The sequence below is a fragment of the Podarcis vaucheri genome, assembly GCF_965113315.1.
Source record: "Podarcis vaucheri genome assembly, chromosome: 6".
Taxonomy (NCBI): Eukaryota; Metazoa; Chordata; class Lepidosauria; order Squamata; family Lacertidae; genus Podarcis; species Podarcis vaucheri.
This window is the reverse complement of record NC_138764.1, coordinates 44,917,140-44,944,638: the sequence shown is the minus strand read 5'-3', so window position 1 is coordinate 44,944,638 and position 27,499 is coordinate 44,917,140. Positions and strand designations below refer to the sequence as shown.

General features: G+C 39.5%; 1 protein-coding gene and 1 long non-coding RNA gene across 5 annotated transcripts in view; both read left to right on the top strand.

Moving 5' to 3' along the window:
* The window catches only part of LOC309534976, a 73,757-nt gene extending 60,019 nt beyond the window's left edge, over window positions 1-13,738 (top strand). The window contains exons 3-4 of one of the 2 annotated variants that reach the window (XR_014220941.1): window positions 7,318-7,349; window positions 13,605-13,738. This is a non-coding gene — a long non-coding RNA (uncharacterized lncRNA). The remainder of the gene's footprint in view (window positions 1-7,317; window positions 7,350-13,604) is intronic. The other variant, XR_014220942.1, reaches the window with a different exon arrangement.
* Window positions 1-27,499, top strand: part of ROR1 (receptor tyrosine kinase like orphan receptor 1) — a 165,284-nt gene that overhangs the window by 74,519 nt on the left and 63,266 nt on the right. The window lies entirely within an intron of this gene.

The window sequence follows — 27,499 nt, the reverse complement described above, 5'->3', positions numbered from 1 at the left end:
ACATCAAAAAAAGGAAAAACATTACTTTATATTGCTGAATTCAAGACTGCATCTTCCACCTCTGTTTGGCTAATGGAAGCTGCAGGGAGTGGCAGTGGTGATTTAGATCAGGAAAATGGCACAAAAGGAAAAGATTTAACACTCCCTTACACCAGTCTACTTCCATGATCAAACTGACTGCTTCAGACAGCTATTCTGAAATGTATTAATATTATTATTAATATGAGAGGTCCCAATCATGGGTGCTGATTATAAGTATTTAAGCCCTCCATGTAGTATACCTTAGAAAATACTATTGTGTGTGCTTTTTTAATACCAATATGTCTTAGGTTCTCTATGGAATTCAGAATTTGGTTACAAGATCAAACTAAAACAGAAAAAATAAATGTTTAAGCAGGACAACAAAAATCTTGTCTTTATATCAGTTAGCCTAAATAGTATTTTTATAAATGAAATCCAGCATTTGTGACATTCCTAATCCTTGTGCCCAATCACTCATTCTATCCCCAAGGTTCTTCTAAGTAATTGATATTATCTGCACTGCTTTGAGTTTTATGTCGTAAGTGTATTACACGTTTCAGAAAGTTTAAAAAGAAAAGTTGGCATAAATCCTACGAATAGCAATTAATCTGCATGTAGTGCAAGACTGTACATATCCAAACCTCAAAATTCCCATGTCGACAAGTTAGGGAAGAAGCAATTCTTCATCTATAAGCCAAACTGCTTTCTTTCTTGACAGAATGTTACCTTTCAAAAGGCTTAAGAGCATTATTCTGCTCATCATATTTATAGGCCTCCTCAATGGTCTCTGGAGCATACAGGAATAATCTGGGGTGTTGAAAGAAGAGAAGTATGCAACTTACCAGCAAGATGTAGCAAATACCTCCATTTTTGATATCTCTCTATATTTGCCAACCCTCTCCCCCAATACTTCCATTATTTTGTTTGAAGGATTATTAAGATCAGTCATAACAAGTTTGCCTTCAGCAGTTCATACTTAAATGAGAAGGAAAATGGGTCTTGACTAGACTGAAATGTAAGAAATTAAGATTTGGTTTCTTATACAATGGCAATACATTCAATTGAAACATATGTTGGAAAGGCAGTTTGTCCCTGACACTATAGCAGCATCGGAAACACCCATGCTGCTACAAGATTTAATCTCTGCAACAAAAACAAAAAACTCTATATAAAACCCTACTCAACAGGAAGAAATATGATTTAGAGTATGATAGACAAAAATGGAATGAAGAGTTAGGGGTACAGATAACAAATGATATATGGGAGTCAAGTATAAAATCAACAGAAATAGCCTCTATGGATCTAAGACTAAGACTTATTCAACAGAAAATAATATTCAGAGTCCGTTAGACTCCAGCAAAACTATACCAGAAGAAAATAACAAGTGCAGACAATTGCTGGAGATGTGGGAGTAAAAATGCGAACTTAATACATATGTTGATTAACTGTCCGATGATAAGAACATTTTGGTGCGAGGTGAGGATATTTATAGCAAGAGTAATAAAAGTAAATTGTTATTTAGGGGAACTGAATTTAATTCTAAATTATATTCTGGAAACGTGGAAGATTTCAAGGGGTCAAAAAAAAATACATATGAACGAATTGCATGTCGACGCAAAATAAGAATGCATAAATATGAAGAAATCTGGAATGAATATTTAAGCGATAAGACAGATAGTGGTGGGAAGTAGAGGGAGGAGAGAGGGGTGGGAAAACATTGTTTAAAAAAAGTGTAGTCATAGGTGTATCAATGTATCCAAATCTGAATTGTCAAATTGTGTTATTATTGTTATTATGGTTTTTGTTGTATGTGTCTTTCGCGGTTGATGTTTGTATCAAAAAATTGATTAAATATTTTTTTTTAAAAAAAGATTCAGTTTCTTACTTTCCTAGAGATTCCTTATGTGGTCTTAGTTTATCTCTGTGTACTGCTTCCTCTGAATACAAGATGCCCCTGCTTCATAAGGGTTATATTCAGTAATGTGCTGTCACTTCCATTGTGGCTGAGGGGCTAGTGTGTTCCACCTGGACTGGGAAGTCTGGTCTCACCTCTGTTACAAGTTTGTTACTTAGCCTTGCTCGGACCATTCACATTTTCTCAGGCTTAGTTCTTCGGTAAAAAGGTAGTAATAATCACGTCACCATATGGTTGTGATTGCAAACTAGATAAAGTTACAATTAATAATGCTCTATCAATTATTTCTAATAACAAACCTAACTGATTTGCTGTCTAGCGGTTTGGAAGTACAGTGGTGCCTCGCAAGACGAAATTAATCCGTTCCGCGAGTCTCTTCGTCTTGCGGTTTTTTCATCTTGCGAAGCACGGCTATTAGCGGCTTAGCGGCTATTAACGGCTTAGCGGCTTTAAGAAAAAGGAAACAAACTCGCAAGAACTCGCAAGACGTTTTGTCTTGCGAAGCAAGCCCATAGGGAAATTCGTCTTGCGGAATGACTCAAAAAACGGAAAACTCTTTCGTCTTGCGCGTTTTTCGTCTTGCAAAGTACCACTGTAAAGCAGTAAGGTAAGTAATTTCAACATATTTCAGGTAATCTGTAAGTATGCAGAACTGCATATCTGCCTTGACAAGCACCACTGAATTTCCAGAACTTATAGAATGTTACTTTACCCAGCATGACAACGTGGCCCTATTGCTAGTCATATGCATCACTACACCTATAACAGTCTTGATGCATATGATAGGAGGTCTATAGTGATGGATGCTGCCAAAGGATATTTGTTCCACATTTGTCATAGTTTTTGCCCAGTAACAACAAACTAGGGTCTACCTAGGGCAGTGGTTCTCAACCTGTGGGTCCCCAGATGTTGTTGGACTACAACTCCCATCATCCCTGACCATGCTGGCTAGGAATAATGGGAGTTGTAGTCCAACAACATCTAGGGACCCCCAGGTTGAGAACCACTGACCTAGGGCAACACTACTGCTGGGCTCCAAAACTTCAAAGGCTGTGAAGGAGTTCATATTTTAAAAAAACCCTGAAACCAAGTCTAATGTAAGCAGAAAGTATCAGAACTTTTATGAATGCCTCCTCCATGTACCAACAGAGAACTAGTGAGTTTCGAAAACGTTGAAATTAGCAGTTGCATAAATAGTGTGTAAATTGGTGAAGATACGACAGATCCCCTTGGCAGCCTCAGAACCGTCTAAATAAACACCAGAACCATCCATGGGGAGGAGGCGACATGAAGAAATATTAGAACTGAGGTGAAGGTTAAGGCGACTTAATGCTACCCTTTGAAAAGTGTGCAATATTGGAGTTGAAAAGATTATTGCTATTATTTTTAAGGTAGTAAAGAGAAGCAGAGGTGGGAGATCATGGGGATATCATAAAAGAAGAGGACTGGATAGGTGAATGGATGCTTACACGAATCCCCAGAATGAGGATTTGACACAAAATAAATAAATAAATCTGTACCCCTGCATGAGAAGGATTTGAGCCCTTCTCTGCCAGCTCAGCAGCAATTGGGGGTATTCAGCTCTCTGCTGCAGAATGTGACTTTGTTAGATGTATTGCAGATGGTTTTTTGAAGGCGTAGGGAATAAAAGATCTTAAAACACCATAAAATGTGCAGAATAATGTTTCTAATATGTGAAAGAAATGAGTAAGTGAAGTTCATGAGGTAACATATTGTCAGTGGTACACAGTTTAAATACCACAGATGATCACATAGGGAGAACCATTTCTTATATGCTATGATAACAGGAAGAAGGCTATTTTTATTGAAGGAAATGATTCTTCATCAAAACTATACTCGAACCTTGGTTGCAAATTGCTTTGGGACTTTTTTTTCAGTGGGAAACGATGTATAACATTTAATAAGCCTAATAATAATCTTAAACCTAATGTCCCAGCAGGGTCAGCAGCTTGTGGTATTAAAGCAGATCAGCAAAATGCTTCGATTGGTGTATCACTTTTCATGAAGTGGATTTTTCAGCATTTTGCAAAATGTAGTCTCTGTGCAATTCAGTGCAAGTTTAATCAGATGCAAGTTCAGTAGTGCTTACTCCAAAATAAGTGTTCATGGGATAACAGCCTGGATTCAAAGCCAGTTTTGGGCTTTAAAAAATATCCAGGGGGAAACCCTCAACTAAGGATTGTCAACCCCAGAATAGCTCTCTGTGTATTTCAACAGAGATCAAGTTCAGGGAGGTCATTTGGGTGGATATATCAGTGGCTTACACTGTTTTCTCAACAGTCTCTGTAATGTATACATTCTGCATAGGAAGTGGTTGCCCACTCTGTAGGGCAGTTAGAGGCATTCTGGCAAAGGTAAAGGGTACTATGGTAACATTTATTTCACACACTTCTTTTCACCTTCTTACTTAAGTTGTCTTTCTTTTATAACAAAAGCGGTGTTAAGGCACATTAAGGGCTTGCAAAACTGAAATAATTGCATATAGGATTGCTTCTGGCTGCTACAAGTCTGGTTTTGGAACAATGATTAAACAGAAGCATTACCTCCCAGCTCTTTATTAACGTTGGCATTGCATCTATGCCCATTATTGAACTCCAAATGTAGAAAATGTTTCCCCTGTAGCACACACAGTCTTTGTGATGCTGCAGTAGCTTTTTGAGCAGCTCTTAGAAGGCATGTTGTGGTTCTGTTTATCCTGTTTATTTTCAGTTGTTTGTTTTGTCTTTGTATACTTGTTTGGTTTGTATCTCTCGTCTCATCTGCTACTAAAGATGCTCAGCTGCTGGATTTGATTATCTGATAATATCAGCATTAGGGAGTGTTTCTCTTATGGATTTGTTAGTGCACAGAAGAAGTTTATTTGTATGGTTCTGTGGAAAGCTAGATGTGTGTGTTCCATGGATTTAGTCCTTTTGAGCAACAGTTGCACTGTGCTCTTAATGGCTGACCTTGGTATGCTATGTGCAAATTGCTTTGGGACACAATATAATGAGGAAACCCTCAAAAGAAGGTTTAGATAAAGTAGTAATGAATAAACAATAGAGAAAACACAAGAGCTATGAAGTTATTTCTATGAACTTAACATTTCTGGGTTGGATCCAGTTGGATCCAGGCTGCAGTTTTATCCCTTAGAATACTCAGTGGGAGAACTTTGTGAGGCTTGCTTTAGACTGAAAGTTGAGCTTAGTTCCCATAACAAGGAATGGAACTTAAGTCATGAGTTACTTGCCCTATTCATTAAAGATGGAACCTACTGTAAGTGCAGCTTAGAATCAACACGCTGTTCTGAGCAGCTCCAAATCTCTCTCTCTCTCTCTCTCTCTCTCTCTCTCTCTGTGTGTGTGTGTGTGTGTGTATCTTTCGGCACATTATTTGGTTAAAGAAATGCATCACAAAATTGGAAAGGTGCAAGTTTCAAGGGATACCTCTGTTCAGTTTTGCATGTTGTTTCAGGACGTGCAAATTGAGTGATATTGCAGTAAAATGTGAACTGAGTTGTATTTATCTCTCACCGTAGTAGTATCAAGCATTGTTTTGTAAATCCAATGACAGTGTAGCGAACTATGTAACTAGATCACTGCCTGCTTTTGTTTCCATTCTGGTTTCTTTCTTTTATCTCTTTATCTTGGGTAACATAACAGTGTTACCTTTCAAATTAGGAATAAGTCTGATGTGGACAGTGGTAGATGCATCATTTTCTCTCTCGCGTGCAAATCCCTTTCAATTGGGAAAAGCAGTGTGTACTTCCTATGCACTTCTTTGCTTATTAAAACATACCACAAGGAATAGTCACTTTATATGTGAACATGCGGGACCCATTATTGTTGGTATTGCCACATCCAGTCTACAGGAGTTACTGGTCCACAAATAAGCTTTACAAGCCTTCCCACTTACCCATATTTAGTTTAGTGGTTTGAGGATTAAAAGAAAAACGACAACACCTACAAAAAAACCCCACCTGTTAGCCTGGAATTTTACATGCCATAGATAACGGGTGAGGAACCTCAGGCCCAGGCCTTTCTGTTTGGTCCTTGAGACTCTGTTCAGGCACACACACCTCAGCCACAGCTCAAGTATTTTTTGCTGTGTTGGAATGTATCCTTGAACTCTGATAATACTTCTTGCTTATCTGGATGAATGATAGAGGGGTGTATGACAGTGTGTAGAAACACGGATGGAGCTGTGGTCTAAACCACTGAGCTTCTTGGGCTTGCTGATTGGAAGGTCGGCAGTTTGAATGATGGAGTGAGCTCCCGTTTCTCTGCCCCAGCTTCTACCAACTAGAAGTCTGAAAGCACACCAGCGCAAGTAGATAAATAGGTACTGCTGGGGAAGGAAGGTAAACTTCCCTGTGCTCTGGCTTCCGTCACGGTGCTCTGTTGCCCCAGAAGTGGTTTAGTCATGCTGGCCACATGACCCGGAAAGCGGTCTGTGGACAAACGACGGCTCCCTCGTGCTGAAGTGAGATGAGCACTGCTCCCCATCATCGCCTTTGACTAGACTCAGCCATCCAGGGGTCATTTATCTTTACCTTTACTGTAGAAACTAGCCTACAGTCCAAAGGTAAAATTAACATTAATTTTTCTGCTCATTTTTACCTCTCGCCCCACCCATGGGAATGCTGTGGATGGTGGAAATATCTAGAAATCTCATATGGGGCAGACGCCTTCACAGAATTGATGTGAGTGGCATTACCAGACCCCAAGGGTAATTTTGTAGTCAGGATAAATTTTCAGTGCCCACAACCCAACCAAAATGTCTGAGCTGGAGGGTGAAATCCGGGGAGCATTCGAGGGGGAAGCTTTTGTTGTAATGAGTGACTGACTTCAGTTTATCTTCACATAGACTGGGTAAATGCATGTTTCATTCATGACAAAGAGGATCTTGTCAAAGTAGCTACACTGTCGTCAGGCTGTCCTCAAAATTAATTTTATTTCTGGGCTTGTAAACCTAAGACCATTTATTTAATTGAAAAATCAAACCTGGTTGTTTTTTTTAAATGACAATGAATTTATTTGCAAATCAGAACCATTTCTGAGATTCCATTGTTCGTGTCCAAGACAGTATGTTGTAGGTTGCTATCGCATTTCAAGGTTATTAAACATTTGTCAGCCCTCCCTCCTTTCAATTCCTCTCAACAAGCTTGTGCCCCTCTATCATCTGCATTTATTAGACCCTGATGAGAAATGTGTGGCTGAATGAATGTTCCTTTTGTATTCTGCTCTACTGAGTGAGGGTGGCACTGGGGAAACTAAATATGTAGGATCATTTTGCCTGAACAAGTTATTGCTCATTCTATTAATCTGTAGGTTATTACAATCCACATGATCAGCATTTTCTTTTGTGTTGCTTTTCCATAGAACTTTTATGATGACTTCGTTTATATATCCAGGTAAGAGGCTTGCTTTGTATGCATGTTCTGAATTCTGAACCTATAATTAGTTTTTCTTCTGTCTGTTCACAAGTTTATTTACAGAGGCACACTAATAATTTTCTGTACATTTTACAAAGACTTTTTTTGAGAAGGGGTAGGAATATTAGAGTGGGAAGTGACTTGAATTCTAGCACGATCTGAAGATTTTGTTTAGAAGGGAAGAGAAACTAATATGAAATTTAATGAAAATATTCCTCACAAAGGTAAAAAAATCTGTGAGTGTGTACATACAGATGCATACACATGCACTGTGCATATGTCTAATGTTCTCCTAACTTGTCTAGATTATCAGTATTAGATACTTCAATCCTAATTCTTTTTCTCCTTATTTATCTCACCATTTTATATGAGAATTAGAGCAATCATATAGACATAGCTGAACTGGGTTTTCTGGTGCTGCCTATTAGAATATTACTTTCTCAGTAGTTGTGTTGATACCCAGGGGTGCCATGTTAGATTAACTATCACTTGAGGCATTTTAGGTTCATTTGCACAGGTGTTTGAGCCTGTGGCACTCAGGGTTTGTCTATACTTGGCTGTACCAAGATCACATTTTCACACAGAGTCAGCAGCTCTAGAAGCTTTGATGGGCTGAGCCAGTTTTAAAGAAGCTGCCCACTGCTGCCCATTTTGTCTCAGCTAAGCATGGTTTAAATGTTTAGATGGCATTCTTAGAGTGTGGAGAAATCGTATCTGAAATTAGCAGATCATGTGGCAGGCTACAGTGTCCTGGTTAAGATGTTGTGCAGGAAGAAGGATGCAAGATGAATCCACTCCCCAGGCCCATCTGCTATTCATGTCTGTGGAAAGTGCATTCCAAATACCTTTGTGCCAAACAATTAATGGCACCTTGGGAATATGGGTAGCCTTCTCCTGGTGCCTGGGAAAGCAGAAGCTGGGATCAGTTTCTATACTCACCTTTTGAGAATAGGTACAATTCCCTGCTGCTGCTTGTTTGGCCACCAGAAGAAGGCAGCTTTTTGCCATTTTTCAGAAGCTTAGACATGGGAATACTGTATCCTGCTAGGAAGCATGATCGCCGGAACAGAACATTCCCCATAAAGACAGCATTACAAGCTGCCTTCTGCTGGTCAGGATAAGTAATGGGAGATCTGACTAGATGACCTCCTTATCCCTGCCCCCTGACTCCTCTTAATGTGGGAAAGAGGTATCTAATCAAATCCTTGGCAGCTGCTATCCTGCTAAAAAAACCCACCTCACACAACCTGGATATAACTGCACAGTACAAGAGTATCTGCAATAAGAGAAGCAGAGTGGGATCCAGTTAGGCGATTGCCTTCCTTCCTGCTTTCCTTCCTTCCTCCACGGTGGGAGGCAAGTGTGGAGCCTGATCTGTTACTATCACTAACCTGATTTTCATGACAATACAGGAAGAGTGGGTGGATTGGTCCTGCTCCTCTTTTTCATGAGAGACGGTTGCAGTGACAGATTTCATGTTCCTGGGATGAAGCAGTTTCTTTTATCCTTTGACAGTACAAGGGCACACATGGTGTGTCTACCTGTTGCCAGGAAAAGAGATGCTGTGATGGATGGATAAATAATTGCTGGCCTGGCTCAGGTCCCTGAGTCCTGCTGCTGCTGCTGCTTTTCCTGGCTGGGTTTGGTGCTTTTCACACACAGTTCGCTTGGAATGATTTGAACTAGTGTGGGACCTCCTTGCAGTCGTCTAAAGCCCATTGCGGGAAATGTAGAAAAGCACCCCAAATTATGGGCACTTCAGCTATAAAAACCCACAGTAAATTCCACAGTAGCTACTGTTTCAAAAAATAGCCTGAAGGGTGGTTTAAACATGACGACTTCCACATGGAGGTCAACCAAAACTACTTACCTTGTGGTGGCAAGGCATTCCACATGAGGGTTGTAGTAAATTAAAATACTTTTAACAGCTTGCACAGGCCCTTAGCATACAGAGCCTGCATGGTGGTTCTGTATGGGTCTATTAGCGGCAACACATATAGTCTTGTCTTGTATTTTATTTTTGAATTTTGAATTGTCATAGCTGTCACATGGATATTGACATGGCATTTCCTTGGGGGAGCCATCATGTTTAAATCAGGCCTTATTTGATAGCCATTTGTGTCTGAGTGTTTGCATATAATGACGTGAACATTGTTAATGGTTGTAAATCTAGGCTAATTGGAATAAAGGGGGGGAAATAGTACTTTGGGCTGGTCTAATAACTGTGGAATTTTTATCCTGGAAAAAGAATCCATGATTAAACAGGACACTGGCAGACATCTTCCACCCAGCCTTTGAAATGGAGATGTATGGATCTAAAAAGACCTGGGGGCATGGGGGATAGTCTGGCTTATTGACATTGCTGTATAGGAGGCACAGCTGCATGCCTCTCAAGCATTTTGACAATTTAAAGGGCAGTTAGCCCAGGCCCCATAGTTAGTTTTTTCATAAAATCAAAATCAAAGGGTAAGGAGGGAGCCAAGCAATAATTTATTGGTGTACACAGAGTACTCATTAATTTTAAAGGTTTCTTTTTAAAGGCAGGAGGAATAATTCATGATGAATTGAATTTTTAAAGGGGAATAACTACTTTTTACCTTCTCTTTTAAAATAAATTTACTCTTTAAGTACTCTTAATTCTTGAGGGTGTTGTCTGATTGCTATTTTGGAGCGCCAATAAAAAAATGGAAAGGTTTTCATCACTCAGAGCTCGCCTTTGAGCAGCTGAAGGGGCTCATAGTCCAGGGGGAAACCTCTGTAGGGACTGGGGATGGCATGGGCCTCCCGACCTAAAGATCAAAGGGCGGATTGGTTGACAACCCTTTCCCATTTCACCCTGTAAAATGCAGCCACCTTTGTGCGACTGATAACAGCATGTTACTGCAGGAGACAAAAATGGACGTGGTGGTACAGTTTGTCTGGCTCACAGAGAAAACAGTTTGGGGGCAGGGGAGACACAATTGCTAGGTGAGCATAAGGCTCCCTACTAGTGACCCCGGTCAGTGCTTCACAGCCACATATTTATACTTACAAAGACCAGTGCTTTCTGTTTTAATAAACAAGTCTCTGAACATATGACCCATTGGTGAAGGTGGTGATGAAGAAATACGAGACAGGGCATTCTTGGTGACAGCATTCTGCTTATTGTACTCCTTCCCAGGTGGAATCCCAGGTTGTTTCCCACTCTAGGTATGTTCAGGCACATACCTCACGTATTTGTTCTTTTGGAAATATGTGGTGTTCTGGTGATATATGTTGCTATTTGTCTTGAAGCTTTTAACTTATACTTCCTTCGTTTCTGAGTGAAGAGTTGGCATGTCTTGTCAGTTTCACAGCTTTGTCAGTTCTTCCCCTTCTTAGAAGTTTGAATAGACTATTCCGGGGAAGGATTCAATTGTAGTTCTGGGCCTCCCATCTGAAAACAATGTGAAAACTGAAATAAAAACAGTTTCTCACCAGTTTCAGTTTTCATGTTACATGTGTGAATGGGACACTATGCTTGAGTGCTGGGAAGTGGGACCACACTCTGGCCTTGACCATACCCTCCAATGAAAATAGAGACATCCCATTCCATAATGATAATTTCTCTATTTATACATCACACATCTTACTGGGTTGCCTCAGCACTCTGGGCAGCTTCCAACATACATAAAAAACATAATAAAACATTACATATTTTTTAAAAAGCCTTCTCTATAGGGGATTGTCTTCAGACAGCTCGGGGGTTGGATAACTCCATACCCTCCAACATTTCCCCAATGAAAATAGGGGACATTCTGGGATCAAATCAGAAACCAGGACAGCTTCTCTAAATCAGGGATGTCCCTGGGAAATAGGAACACTTGGAAGGTTTGCTTGACCCATCTCTGGTATTGGAAATGCTGCCTGGCTCCGCCTCTAGAGATCTGTGGACCCACCTAATGTAACCATCTTACCTATAATATTTATTTGCATGTACGAAACATTCAATTGTGCTTATGTGCCTATCTGATCTGATTTGTGCCTCTTACGAACCTGTATATTCTAAATATGGATGTTTGCTTAACAATAGGATCAAACATAAACAATGAGGTAATAATTACATGTCAAGGTAAGCCAGATTTTGCTCTCAATGTTTTGCTTTTGATTTTACAACGTATCATTAACTTTAAGCTGTAGGTTAGATGTCTAAAGTCCTGCCTATAATTACTGATCTAGCTATCAGATAAATATATCTGTCTCGATTCTTTTTCTTTCTTAACATAAAATAAAACCTGTTATATGGGTATTGTGTTTCTTGGTCTTAAAACAAGACTTTTAATTTTTAATTCTCTGAGAAAATTTGAGTTATGAGTTTTTGCTTTTTAAGTTTAAAAAAACCTCCTGCTATACAGAGATATGGGGAATTAATTTAATCCAGAGATTCTTCAACTTTTGTCTTGGCTGATCAACAGACATTTGATTTCTTCCAAAGGCTGTTATGATGCCAATTGACTTCAGTGGCCAGGAACCATGGTAGCTTTACAACTACTTTGCCAGCTGTTTAATTGAATTAAAAGAAGCTGAAATACTTCATTAATTTTGTTGTTTGCATAGGAACAGTAGCTATACTTGCTTTGCATCACCACAGTTTTGTGGGTGGCTTACAAGTCTTTAAAAAATCTGTCTTCTCAATATGGAAAGCAGTAGGGAGTCCTTTAGTGAATAATTTAGCAATTAAATAAAGCACTGTGGAGTGAAAAATGTGAAAGTGCTGACATTACTTTTAATTTCCAATAAACTACATGGCTATCTTTACTGTCCACATATTAACTTCCCTAAATGTTCTCTTGTTTATCTGTAAACTTATGGATGTACCTGAGCTTATTTTGATGAATGAAGCAGTGCCACAGTACAACTACTTGATGTTAACATTTTTTGTTACAGTTGTATGCAGCAACATTTATTCTACTTTTGCCCATGGGTTTCCCTTTTTGTGGCTGTTGCAGTAATTTATGTCCAAAAGCAGAACAGTAGACAAAAAGCTTGGCAAATGGACTGAATTTGTGATCTGTAGGATGCCAGTTTGAAAACTGCTTAAAGAAACAAGGTCTTATGATATGATTAGTTTCTTCTATGACAAGCTATGCAGTTGTAGTCTTTTAATCCCATTATATCCTGTTCCTTTGACAGAACAATCTTGCAACAGCTTACATAAACAATTTTTTTATGCAGAAGACCTGAAGTGAAAAATTGTTCAACATATTTCTCATTGTCTCTTGCAATAAGTTCAGTATGGATGCTGGTCCCCAACATTTCCTCCTGTGTATGGATGGAATTTCATTCTAAATAGCACCTTGGGGGCTTTATGTCTCATCTGAATAAAAGTTAAATGCAAATAAGATATATGTACCTTGAGTTGTTTTCTGAGCACCAAACTGACGTACATACCTAATAATCATGTTTGACTTTTCAAAGACAAGGAAAGCATGGTTCTCCATCAGTTTTGTACCCAGATGCAACCTTGCATGAGTCAAGGTTAAGATTACAGAAATATAATGTATGAACCAGACCTGCACATCTACAAAAACATCCAAACTCCTGCAGCTACTACTAAGTCATTTTTATATTCCTTTGTCAGTTTGCCAATCCTTCGCATCAATTCCCTGATAGGATTCAAGGCCTTATGTTAGCTCCCCCCAACCTAGTGCCTGGCAGATGTTTTAGACTACAGTTTCCACCAACCCCTACCAGTGCCTACATGTTACATGCTAACAGTCAAAACATGTAGTGCCCCAAAATACATTACATGATGACACCATGCTTTGAACTCCCCACCCACGATATCAGCCAGTGAGTTGGAGTGAGCGGCAGGAAATGTTGAAACGTGATGACATTGTGTCGCACACTTTGTAGCACTGCATGCCATTGGGGAGAAGATGAGAAGGGAATGTGAGGCTGTTCTCACAGAGGAAGGGCTGTAGCTCAGTGGTAGAGCATCTGCCATCCACACAGAATGCCCAGTCTCCAGCAACTCTAGGTGGGACCGAAAATGTCCCCTGCCTGAAAGCATTGCTGTGAGTCAGTGTAGATAATACTGAACGAGATAAACCCAAGGGTTTGACTTCCTATGTTCCTAGTAGTAACCATGTGCTATAAATAACATATAGATCTTGCCGAATTGTTTTCATTCAGTTTCTTATTCAGTAAGCATGGGCATTTAATTTTCCTGTGGCATTTGTCCAATAACAAATAATCCTGAAACCTTTCTTTCAGATAACAATGCTTGTGATTTTCAGCAGAGATTATGCAGCACGAACAACAGATTCATGAGCTACAGTGTGCTCTCTCCCTCGGCTGTCACTTCACAGCAACCATTGACTTGAGCTACCTGAACTGTTTCAAGTTCAAGACCTAGTGCCTGAGCTTGTTTTAACCCTCCTCCTTTCCCTCCCCAATCTTCTTGTAGGTAATGTATTTTAAAAAGTGAGCTCAAGGACAGGCACTGTCTTTGTAATCTTCCCTGGGGGAGCCTTTTTAACTAGAGAAGGGTGAAAATACTTCAAAGTAAATAAATAAATAAATAAATAAATAAATGTGTTTAGCTTTATGTATTGCATCATAAAAACCACCTCTAAGTGATTTGCAACATGTTCCTTTTCTCACGATTATTATTTTTTTTTACAAAATGAACATCATGCTGCGTCTTGGAGATTTATAAGACTAGGAGGTACTTCTTTATATTGTAATCTAGGGTTGTCATGTACCTGCTTTAGTTGTTGAGCTACCTGCTGAACCTTTATGATCTCTATTGGTGGTGAAGTATGCTTGTCAGACACAGCCGCTAGTGGCGTTTCAGAGTTTTACAACTGTATTCATGATTCCATCATTAAGACTTCTGGTTTGTGCACTGTTGTCTAATCCAGAAACTTGACAGAATCTTTTTCTGTTACTCAGTAGGACAACTTGCCATGTTTTTGTGAATTTGCAGGTACTTGAATAAGGCCTGTCACTATGTTACAAAGTGAAGTTATGCACCATAGCTTGAGCACAACTTACAGGACCATTGGGACGAAAGGTATTTGGCTCACTCAACTGAGAGTGAAACAAATGTCAAGTAACTGCCCCTTATGGATTATTATAAGACAGGGTCAACTAACCTGTTCTGCAAGTGAAAGCTAGCACAAGGATTGCCGCCGCTAGTGATGAGGCTTTCCCCCATCCTGCCTGCATGCGTTGGAGGGTCAGGAGAATCCTTAGAATAGCACACCAGAAGGTAGGGGGAGAGGAAAGGGCAGATAATTCTGTCTTGCAAAAAGAACAATCTCCTTAACACTATTGAATTCCAACTCATATGTTTTAGATTTTTTAAAATAATCACTCCATCCTTGTTTTCTTTCCTACTGACAGGAAAGAAGGTCAGTGTCCTTGAACTACTCTTACATTCTCAAATCTGTTATGGCCTCCTTTCAGGTGTTTTGGAATGCAACTCTCATCAACCTTGGTCAGCACATCCTTGATGGAAATCATAATCCCAAACAAAAACTGGGATGGTATGAGGTTGGCAAAGGTTGCAGTAGGCCAAAACTGAGATCTGAGTATCACTCATTGCCATAGAATCATAACTACATGACTAGGTGTTAGTTGGAAGCCAATACAAAGTATTCCAGCAATGGATCACACTGAATTGACACTTCTTCCGAAACAATAGCCACTAATATCATTTGCAACCCAGCAGTATCATATAAAGCCAAGTGAGTAGAGTTGTGGGTTGACAAGGGCAGGTCTACAAATGAAAAAGGCCTTTCCTATGGGCATTATGACATCTGAAAGCTATACCTGATACATTATAGTGGGCTTTTGTAATGAATTAGTGTTATATCACGGACACAGGAACACTTTGGACTTTAACAACAAAGTAAGCTTTATTCATTGTGAATTCAGCACAGTAGGCTGTTCTGTTCTGTGCTCTACATGAACACATGATCGAGACATACATTAGTAACTGCCCTCTCTCTTCCAGTTTCATGGGCCCATTTGTATCACATGAAAGTAAGGAGGTATTTTCAGAGACTTGGGGTGGTGGTGAAAATTTAATATTTTTCAGGCTGGGTGGTTTACAGTGATAGAAGCAAAGTTGCAAAAGATTTCAGTATTTCTTTTACTGTGTGTGTGTGTGTGTGCGGGGGGGAATCCACTTCCAGTGGAGTGGTATTGGAATTGCAATAAGCAGCAGTTTAATGCACCTCTTTTTGCGAACAAAATGGCCTCATTGTAGCAAGTACTCTTGAAGACTATGCAAGAGAAACAAACTAAAACTTACAAAAGCAGAACTTGCCCCAGTGTCTGCAGTTTCAGGCGGAATGGGTGGGATGAATTAACCTCCTTTGTAATTTTGTTAAGTGATTTATTTACATCTGTAATGTTAACCTTTCTCCAAGCTAATGGTTAGTGATGCAAAGGGGGAATCCATGAGAAATTACTTTTGATCGTGCATACTGATTTGAGGTGGGCAAAGGATAAGGGAAATAGATGAGAGGCAGAGAAAATGTTTTTAAAATAACTACATTTCACATGCTTGATTTTCTCTCTCTTCTTATATAAAAACTATTTCCTCAAATCTGTTTGTCATTTCCCCTCTTTCTCTGCATTACACATTATTGAGCAGCTTTTTTTTGGGGGGGGGTACGGAAATGAGACCCATGCGGAAAATGATGCAGTTAATAAAACATGAGCCTAGTTGGGTCATATTCTTTAAGTGTTGAATCCTTTTCTTTTCTTTGTGCCTGTTTTATCTGTTTAGCCTATAAACTTCCTTACAAGCAAGAGATCTGTTTTACCCTTTATCAGAGGGGTGCTTAGGTGTCCATTGGGTCTTTGATAAACTGTAGTGCGCATATTTTTCACATATACAGTTTGCTGCAAATACTTCGCACAAAGCCAGGAATATCAATTTTCTAGCAAAAATAGCTGCTATAAGAATTGGCAGAAGACCAGATTAAATCTCATGGTATAACTGAGCTCAAACCTCATTAAAACACCTCCTGGTTGCAATGTCATCTTGATCTTGACCTGGCTCTTGCCATTTGAACCTATTTCTTTGAAAACTTTGACCAGTCCGAATAAAGAGTGTCACAGGGGATAAAAAGGCTACATCAATTGATCTCAAACCAAACGTATTACAATCCACCTTGCCATGATTCATCTAGCGTAGCCTTGGTCATAACATACATAGGTACAGAGACCATTCTGCATTACTCAGAACAAGTGGATCAGGCCCCATCTGCACTATACATTTGAAGCATTATTATACCATTTTAACAGTCATGTCTTGCGCCCTCAAAATCCTGGCAACTGTAGTTTGTTAACGGTGCTGAGAGTTATTAGAAGACCCTTATTCCCCTCACAGAACTACAGTTCCTCAGGAAGTTCCTCAGGAAGAGCTGATGAACTACGATAATTTCTGTGAGGGGAAAAGAGGTCTCCTAACAATTCTCAAAACCCTTGACAAACAACAGTTACCAGGATTCTTTGGGGGAAGCCATGACCGTTTAAAGTGATATGATACTGCTTTAATTGTATAGTGCAAGTGTGGCCTCAAACTGCACTCTAAGCAAATGTTACCTAAGAGAAATGCCCTAGATCCAAAATACGGTAATCCTGAAGCATAAAATATGGGAAATGTAACTATGCTATTCAACATTTCTATCCTTTGTTTTGCTGGTGTTATTCCTCCAAAGAATACTAGGCCCAAATTCCTCCTGATAAAGCCTAGCTGAGACATTAGAATAGTACTGGAATTTGGAAAATGGGAAAATTTCAAAAGCAGGTTTTAGAGAAGCTTAGTTTTAATTTTGCTATGATTCATTTGTGTCTTATTATGGCGTAATCTTCTCACCTCACAAATTCATTGTGAGCTGTTTCCTAATCATGAATGACATTCATTCATTCATTGTTCTTACAAAATCTCAAGTAAGAACATCTATTTAAGAGGGGGAAGGAGAAGCTTTGGGGTTGGGTTTTTTTGGTTGGTTTTTGTTTTGCATTTGGGCCCTTTTCTTGCCCAGGGATTCAAATTCTTTCATGCAAAGCAGTGATGAATAAAATGTAAAAGAAAATAGATGTACAACAAGGAAAGCAACTGGGAAAAGCTGTTTCCTATGGGATGCTGAACCACAAAAATGTCCCCCAAACCCCAGTTGGCTTGATGAAAAGGCCATGTGGGGAACATTCCCAGCCTCAGGCTGGTGACTGTTAGAAAGGATTCTTAATCATCACATCATCAGGTTAGTCAGAATACTACTATTTAACTCAAGAGTTTTTGTGCTGCTGTGGATACTATCTGAGTATTCCTGGAACAGTAATTTCCTTTTTGACCTCTATGGATATTACTTATAGAAAGTGCAGTCATAAAACAATTCTTAAAATGTCAGGGAAAATAGCATCTAATGGGACATATGAGCCAAGGAAAGCATACTTGAGTTTGGGAGCATTCCCACCAAACCTCTGTAATCCTAAATCTACTAATAAGCCATGCATCATTGCCTGCATAGTTCAGCATGACATTCAAAAAAGTATAACTCGTATTCCGGCTTTACTGAAATCACAATGTTCATCCATGCATTGGGTGGGTGTGCTGACGAGGCCAGCGAACAACCGGCACTGAAGTGCAATATATATTATTAATAATTTAGAATGCTTGCCTTCATGATAAAAGAATGAGAGTTTGATGTTGATACTTCTTAGGTGTTGCACCAATGTAAACTTTTTATGCTGCATTTGCACAGGATTTATATGCAGGGAATGATTAATTAAATATTGTGTTTTGTTCCTATCTCATCAATTCATGAAAAGGCTGGCCCAGAATATTTTGCTGACTGAGGCAGAACAAAAAATGGCATTTCTCCAAAGCGCTGACAATTTGTCACAAGCACTCCTCTGTATCTCTTTCTAGGGGTGGGGGGAGTACAAAATTAATGAGTTAAATAACTAAAGATTTGCCTGAGGTTGTCCAATCCCTGTGCCTAAAGGTAGGGCTAGACAAAGGAAGTTTTCTTAAGCTAAATTTGGGTGTGCAGGATTGTATCACAGAGATAAAGGAAAGAATGAGCAGGTAGGGAGTGACTATCATCAGGAAGTCAGTAGGGCTCCAGTGTTTACTTGATTTGATGTATAAATTAAAAACCTTTAATTGACTAAAGAAGTGCCACTGATTAATTGTGTGGTTTATTAAAAGATAAGAAAAACACCAGAATACAATTGTTTATAAAGGCAAGGAGTCTCTTAGGAGGAGCAGTTCTCTTTTTTATTGCACTGGAAGAAATGCACATGTGCATTACCTAAAAACAATGGGTTTTTTTGCCTGTAGGGCAAGTGGGCATGACTTGGCTGAAACGGCTTTAAGGGCCAAATGGGGAGGCCTGGTGGGTCTAACTAGGTTCCCCACACTTTCAACTAAGGGCTTTATAGCAGCCCTTTATAGGTAAAATTGTGGTGTTTAATGAGTTTATCCGAAGAGATAATGTAAAAATGGGGGTGGGTGGAACTAGAAAGGGATTAAAAGGACTTGAGCAGTAGAACACAGCAACAAAAAGATGTGCATTGCTTGTTTTTTTCTGCTTGAATGGGGATGATGTCAATGTTGCTGTTCCATCCTCTCTAACTCATTTAAAATATGGCCCATGCTGAAAATTAGTTGCCAACCAGCAAAAGGCATCTTGAATGGCTATGAGTGTTTATAGCTCTGTGAGCATAAACTCTGGCCCGTTGGATTTTATCATCCAACATAAACTAAAGGTTTTAAGCTGTTGCTCTGTAAAGTGCTGTGCCCATTTGATGCCGTTTCAGCGGACAAAAGCTCCTGTACAAAGAAACAGTGTGATTTTTGCTCAGATGCTGACTTGCTTATTTACCGCTCCCTGTAGCTTAGACACTGTCTCTCCCCCACCCGCCCCAAAGTTTTGGAAAGGGCACAGTTATATGACAACCACCACCAACAACAAAAAAAAGAGCATCAAAGGCAGTCTTGACAAATCCTTTCATAGAAAGGCGAACTAGTATTTTGTTTCAAATGACTGAAATTTTTGTTTCCTTTTCTGAGCCAGCAGCTTGTCTTTCTCTTAAATACTGACGTTAATCTCCTTATTTGGAAGCAAACCAAGCTCCTGTATTTCTAATCCTCCCAAATAGTCTATACTTCGGATCGCCTTACATGACCAGACACTTTTACACACACACACACTCCAACAATGCACCCTTAATACATGCTCTCATACTTAGTATTCAGGCATTTTCCACATCACCTACAGTAGACAGAGTTCTCTTTAAAGGAGATTAGGTGCCTTAGTTTTCGTGCATTACAAAATGATGGCACGCTTGTTCTTTTAAACCATTCTGCTAACAATCAGAATTTTGCAAATACGTCTTCGTTCAGTGCACTTTCTTCTTTTGACCTTAGTAAAGAGAACCACATGTGGCCGATAACAGAATCCATAGCTATGGTCAAGAGCATTGTGTGTACACAAGACATGTATGTGTGTCCAAGGTTTTTTGTTCATTTATTGTGTCACCCACCCTCACGACTGATCCTTAGACAGCACTATAAAAGCTGTTTACAAACTATCCTGTAGAGGTTAGGGTGGGAGCGCTGCTGATTCTGTAGGAAAACAAATATCCCTTTGAGGATCTATACAACTTTGTAACATGCAGAAATCAGCATTCTCAGAGAAATCAAAGAATGGAACTGAGGGAAGTCGGGGGGTGGGAGTGGGTGGGTATTGTGTGGGAGGGAGGGAGGAAAAATGGGGGGAAATAAGGATGATATGTTTCTGGATAATATGTTTTGTTTTAATTTTGAATAAAAGAAAAGAAAAGAAAGAAAAACAAATACCCCAGGTACATATAGCACATGCACACATCAAGAGACTGCTGGATAGTTAGCTACAAGCATGTTATGCTAGATTGATTAATTATGTCTAAATTATCTAGAGCAGAAATTTATGTTACCTTTGTGCAGTAGCTAGTTTCTGTACAAACTCACATCTTTAGATTCCTGGCAACAAGAGGCACCATCAGAGATCCAGCATACATTCTAACAAGGCAAAAATAGCCAAGCAGTGGCAAGTAGCAGTTTGGCAGCAATTCTTATATTTGGGGAAATGTTCACAAAAATGACATTCTGTGTGGCCCAGTCACACAGGCTGAGATATAGAGGGCCATCATCACCTTACCTATTTTCCATCCTCCTGTCACTTTGTAATAATAATAATAATAATACTTGTTTATATGCTGCCCATCTGACTGGTTGGCCCCAGCCACTCTGGGCAGCTTCCAACATTAAAAACTGCCTATCTACTCTGAAGGAAGCCCATTGTGTTCAGTGGGACTTCCTCACAAGGTATATAGGACTGCAACCTAAATAAGAAAAAAGAAAGAGTAGCCATTTTTCCCCCTGCTGCGTTTTGCCAGTCCAGGAACATGTCGCATTCTCTTGCTAGATTGCCAACAAGCTTGAAAAATCCTTGGATGCTGAAATTGCTAAGTATACACAAATGGTGCCACTGTGTCCTTAGTCTGTGCCAAAGCAAATTTCTAAAAGTTATGTAATTCTCCTCTGTAGCAGTTGAATTAAGTCAAATGTTCTGCATGTTATGAGTTGCTAAAAGAGAAGCCTTCTCTACAGAGGACTGGAGTATATCAAAAATTTCACTGGCAGATGCCAGAGCATCATGTTTCACAAACTTCTAAACATGGGAGTACCGGGTACGTTGACTTGTGCTCCCTGTCACATTAGTGTGATACTCTTGCTTATCGCTGTGCACTGGTTTCTAAAAATATGAGCTAAGCTATCTGAAATGGACTGTCTCTATGGGGTCACCTGGGTGTCTGTAAAGGAAGGTCCAAAGAAAATTAACCACCTCCCTCCCTCCTGATTGCTTACATTAGATTGTGTTTAATAGAGAACCTTTTGTATTGTTCCACTTTTAATTATCTACACCTTCTGATTACTGGAATTCATGGAAGATGTTGCTTCCTATGTAGCTCAGTAAAAACTAGCAAATTTCCATTCACATGATCAGGAGTTGGTGTTTCAGTTGCAGCCACAATGCTAGAAAGAGTTCCTTCTGGGTGCTAGTCATGTATTTGAAAGTCATCACTATTGGACACAGTGACCACAATCTAGCACAAAATTAATTATGCTTAACCTATTGAAATTGATTAGCTCTATTTTGGATTTTGATCAGTGTTTTAAAGTTACCAAATATTTAAGGAAACACACATTAAAACTGTACGTCTATGAATGTTTACTTTGAGCTATTCTTCTGTTGTCCATTGAGGCTTACTCCCAAGTTAGGGTGTTTGTCATCAAAAGTCCATTTGTTATCAAGGCTGCAAATTGATACTGGGTTAATTTAGAACAAGCACCAGGTTGCTCATTCCAGCAATATCCCTGGATTCACTTCTTCATGTTGATCTTCTCTCCCTTTAAGGTTTTTCCTTCCTGTGGAACATAGAAGGCAGATGAAGCCTGGTTTTGTAGTGCTTGCACCTTTCTCAAAGATGATAGCTTTTTATCTCTATTTCCTCTGTGCGTGCACACACAAACACACCTGTTACCTGCTGACTGATTTGTTTTGTTCTCTTCCCCTGCCCCGCTTATGTTTAATCATTCCAAACTGAAGTGTCAATCATGTTTGGCAGTGGCTCAGGTTTTTGCTATAGACCAATAGGTTCATGAAGTCCTAGACCAAACATTTTTTGAATGTTGTGTGCTGCCAACTGTTTGCAGTAAGTAGCCTTATAATAGCCCCAAATTGGTTCTGGGTCTTTGTGAATGCGTTTGGCATTTAAAGTCCTTAAGAATGTTTTAGGGTACTACAGCCAGTCACTCTAGCATCCAGTAAGAACTAGTTACATTTTGGGGATCACTTGAAATATTGCTCTGTTACAGCAAGATGTTTGTAACAAAGCTCCATAGTTTATGAAACCATATGAAAATATATGTACTTGGTATATCCTTTGAAAGCTTCAGTTGATCTGCATAATTTTTTTCTTATGCAACTTTTTCAGTTGCAGAGATGAGGAAGATGTTAGCTATGTCTGCCTTCCAGAGAGTGTTGTTTACACTGACAGGATGTGTTTTCGAACTTAAAGTTGATCTTATATCTGACCTTAACTAAAAGACCAAGCTGCTAAAAATAGATAAGTAAATCATGAGGTGTGAATTCCACTCATGAAAACGTTGCTTAAATGTGTATCAAGATTCAGTTGCTCTCACAGCACCTCTGTTTGTGTGCCATGTATGACAACTGTTTTTTCTATTAAGTTAGACACTTAACATCTTGGCTGAATATACCCTAATCAGTAATCCCTGGACCAAGGTAAATTCCCAGAGCAAATACTGCTAGAGTTGTGTTGGCTCTGTCGGGATTCACTGTAATCATTACGTCCTATCTCTGAGACTAATTTTTACCTGGTCTAATAATAATGTTGCTGACTTTAATAGAGAACCTTATGAGAACTCAGGCCTGCAAAAGATTAAACCAGTGTGCCCAGAATCTTCTGGTATCTTGCCATTCTACCCCCCAAGTGCTGAGCCTAGATAGTCAGTCTGTGCTGTCTCATCATCAACAAGTTCCACACCTCATTCATCACTCTCAGTAGCTTTAGGCATTACTACAACAAAGAGTGGCATGGAGTTACCGCTTAGTGTGTACATGAAAGTGAAAGCCCCAGTGGCAAAGATAAAATGATAGTTTAATCTGATGTGCCGTAAGTAGTGGTGGTTGTAATAGCACTGCTGCGTTTGTCCCTGTCCTGGAAATTAAGATAGGGAGTCTGTTGCTATTCAGAATCACAGGGAAGGAAGCTTATAATGCTAGCTAACGATGTGGGCTCTAAGTGGTGTTTTGATAGATTGATAGATTGTGTGCCGTAGTACAGTGGTACCTCGGTTTTTGAACGTAATCTCTTCCGGACGACCATTTGAGTTCCGAAATGTTCGAAAACCGAGGCGCAAAGGGCGGTCTGCAAATTTATAAACAATAACATATACACTCAGCGAAAGCTGTTCGACTTCTGAGGCGTGTTCAAAAAGGGAAGCATTTATTTCCGGGTTTACGGCGGCTGAGTTCCGAAACATTCTTCAACGGAAACGTTTGAAAACTGAGGTACCATTGTACCCTGCAGATAAAGTCTATAAGATATGTATAAACTCTAAAATTAAATCCAGAAACCTAAGGGGAAATGGTACAATTGTTGTAAACCACTCTGATATTTTTTTTTAAAAAAACTAATTAGCAGCATATAAATATTTTCATGAATAAAAAATAAATAAATAATTGTCTGAACTTCAATGTAGTGCTATACAGCAGGGATAACAGTAGTGGTGCCTGCCTTGTGGAACGCCCTCCCATCAGATGTCAAGGAAATAAACAACTATCTGGCTTTTAGAAGACATCTGAAGGCAGCCCTGTTTAGGGAAGTTTTTAATGTTTGATGTTTTATTGTGTTTTAATATTCTATTAGGAGTCTCCCAGGGTGGCTGGGGAGGCCTGGCCAGATGGGTGGGATATAAGTAATAAATTATTATTATTATTATTATTATTATTATTATTATTATTATTATTACAGTTCCTGATTAATCAAAGGTAACAATATGTATCCATGCCATCATTATAGCGTTTATGGGTAGTGTATAAGCTTATGGGTCATTCATGTCATTGAATTCTTACTGAAAAGTTCTATTAAAACCACTACTATCTGTTTCAGCAGGCTGGACACTCTAACCTGTTTGAAATTCAAAGTGCAAAATTAGTGCAGTGGAAACCCTTTAGAGTTACAAAAATTAGCACATCCGTTGCAGATTGTTTTCCAAATTTCATTGTATGAGACATCTCACCATTATTCCCATCTCCTTATACATGGAGGGGGAGAAGGGTTTACAGATGCGGCCACACAGTGAAACATGACAGAGCTGGTTTTGAACTCAGGTCTTGAAAGTCCATGTTCAGATTTCAATCTGAGACCACAGTGATATTCGAGTAGCACATATCATAGTGGGTGCATTATGCTCGTTTCTTGGTCAAAATGCTTCAGGTTGTTCCTCTAGGGCAGGGGTAATCAGCTAGTGCTGAATCTCTGCGACATTCTGGTACAAGCTATTCAGGGCCATGTTTCATGCGAGAGGCATATCTGCCATGGAAACATAGTATTTAGCTGGGCTTAGTCATTTGCCATGCCGTACAACAAAGGCTAACAGCAGTACAGTATGTTGTGAATTCATCTACGTTTGGCTCCGGTTGATGCCAGCTCTTGTAGTGGGAGATGACTGGGATTCCCAATGTGACCTCCTCCCAAAGTCACATGAGGGAGATTCCATTTGATGAACTTCAGCAGGCAGATGATGGGTTGAGCAGGTGGCTTTGCAGGTTGCACATTATGGACAGTTCAGTGCTTCATTAGAGACAGTTCAACAAGTATACGTGTTCACAATTTGTTTCTATTTATAGGGCATAACACCACACTGAAAAGTGCATCCCTTTCTCAGCTTCTGCATGCATAGCGAGTTGACAGTATGATGCCTAATGAACCCGGGGAGATGCTACCCAAAACAGTTGATAGACAGTTAATCTGACTGTTCTTCCTTTGATGCAGTTGTAATACCCTTCTAACATTTCTGTGTGTTGAGTGCATGTGATGTTCCCAAGCACAGAAGATTGATGAACCTGTTCTCAAGTCCATCATACATTAATTAATTAATTTATTTTTTTTGGGGGGGGGAGAGAATTAGATGCTGAAACACAATCCAGAGAACTAAACAACAGTTTTTAGTCACCCATCACACACTGAAAACACTCCATGCAGTGTTTGAAGCTTCTTTTTTGAAACTCAGGGAATTTGAAAAAAGCTGTTTGTGATGTAGCATGATGTGTATTGGAGCTGATGTTCAAAAATGAATAGGCTTTTAAAAAGTTCTTGCTTGACCTGTGTGCGTATAGATTTGTCTAGATTGTGACCCATCTCTCTTGTTTTGACCTGGGACAGTAAATTTGTAGCTATTGGGGGGTGGGGGAGAGAAGACCAATACAACAATTAGTTTGATTATGAAAGACTGCATCAGATTTCATCGCACATGAAACTCCTATGTCGCATATGCAATAAATCAATAAAGTTAGATATGAGCCAACTTCTCTCTCGTGTGTGTGTGTGTGTGTGTGTGTGTGAGAGAGAGAGAGAGAGAGAGAGAGAGAGACTGACTAAGTTGGCTTACTACCAAGAAGTATTTAATTACAGTTGTGTCTCATTAGTCAAGAGTAATTTTTCATCATATATTTCATTAAATGTGTATAAAGTAGGTATTTTGGCTGATATTCAAAGGACCACGCAACTAGTTCTGTGCTACCAATGGATATTTGGATTTTCTGTTTCTTAAACAACAGTTGCCCTGGCCACAGAGCTGTTTTGCAAAGCTAAGGAGTGTGTCTGGTGTTAAAAGGAAGAAAATAAAAGAAGTCAAAAAGTACACTGAGTTACTGTAAGCCTTTGTACTCACCTAAATTTGGGGGTCTTTTTTTGCTTTTAATTTTATGTCCAATGAAAGGTATGGAGCAGTTGTCTGTGAAATTTTCATTTATTTATTTTTACACTGACTTGGAAACTGTGTTCTAAATCCTAGATGTTGAAGAGTTACGGTAACCATTCCACAGATTGCATTACTCAGTTCCTTTTGTTTTCAAACCAGAATTATTAGCTGTCATTGTTTAAGTGATATGATATATTAATCTCATATTTTCCTTTACAAGTATCTTAAATGCACAACCACCACATTCATGTAGATAGTTTCAGTGCTGTCGCTCAGATTGAAGCACATGATATTGAAATAATTGGTTTTTCAGTTAATTGACTTGGCATCCTACAAAGGGCCTTCATGGCATATTTAAAAGTATTTCTGAATTCATTTCGTGGATTGTGGAAACCAGAATGCAGATTGTTAGTGTGCAGGGTTAAACATAGAGAATGGTACTTTTGCTGTTCTCATTTATAACTATGTTTAAATAGCTAGTGTGCCTACAGGCATAGCTAACTAACTGTGAATCAGTCAGGCACAAGAGGTGCTTTGGTCTGATAGGAAGAACAGGTTTTCCCTGAAGTACTTTTGATCAAGTTCCCACTGGAAACTGGATTGGCTGGCACACAGGTTTCTGTTTTGACTTCACAATGTAAATTCCAGATGGAGCATCATTTTTCTCACCACAGCTTCCTTGAATTCTATACATTGGCATAGTTCTGTTTCATGGATACTGTTACAGCTGTGTTTTTTTCTTTATGTGCCCCAAATTGACCCAATATTTTGAGGAAGATGTCTGTTAGTTTAAAAGGGACTCCTGTATTGTTGTTGTTATTGTTGTTGTTGTTTAGTCGTGTCCGACTCTTCGTGACCCCATAGACCAGAGCACGCCAGGCACTCCTGTCTTCCACTGCCACCCGCAGTTTGGTCAAACTCATGTTTGTAGCTTCAAGAACACTGTCCAACCATCTCGTCCTCTGTCGTCCCCTTCTACTTGTGCCCTCCATCTTTCCCAACATCAGGGTCTTTTCCAGGGAGTCTTCTCTTCTCATGAGGTGGCCAAAGTACTGGAGCCTCAGCTTCAGGATCTGTCCTTCCTGTGAGCACTCAGGGCTAATTTCCTTAAGAATGGATGCATTTGATCTTCTTGCAGTCCATGGGACTCTCAAGAGTCTCCTCCAGCACCATAATTCAAAAGCATCAATTCTTTGGCGATCAGCCTTCTTTATGGTCCTTCTTTATGGTATTGTTGTTAGTCGTTTCCATTTATTCCTCTTGGGCTTTATGCCACTTTTCCACACACAAACCCTTTCCCACAGGGTGAATAGCATTTTATTCAATTACAATTAGAAATAACAATTCCAAGCAATTTTTATTTTATTTTAAATTCTAATACAGCGGTACCTCGGGTTACATACGCTTCAGGTTACATACTCCACTAACCCAGAAATATTACCTTGGGTTAAGAACTTTGCTTCAGGATGAGAACAGAAATCGTGCAGCGGAGGCACAGCGGCAGCAGGAGGCCCCATTATCTAAAGTGGTGCTTCAGGTTAAGAACAGTTTCAGGTTAAAAACAGACCTCCGGAATGAATTAAGTACG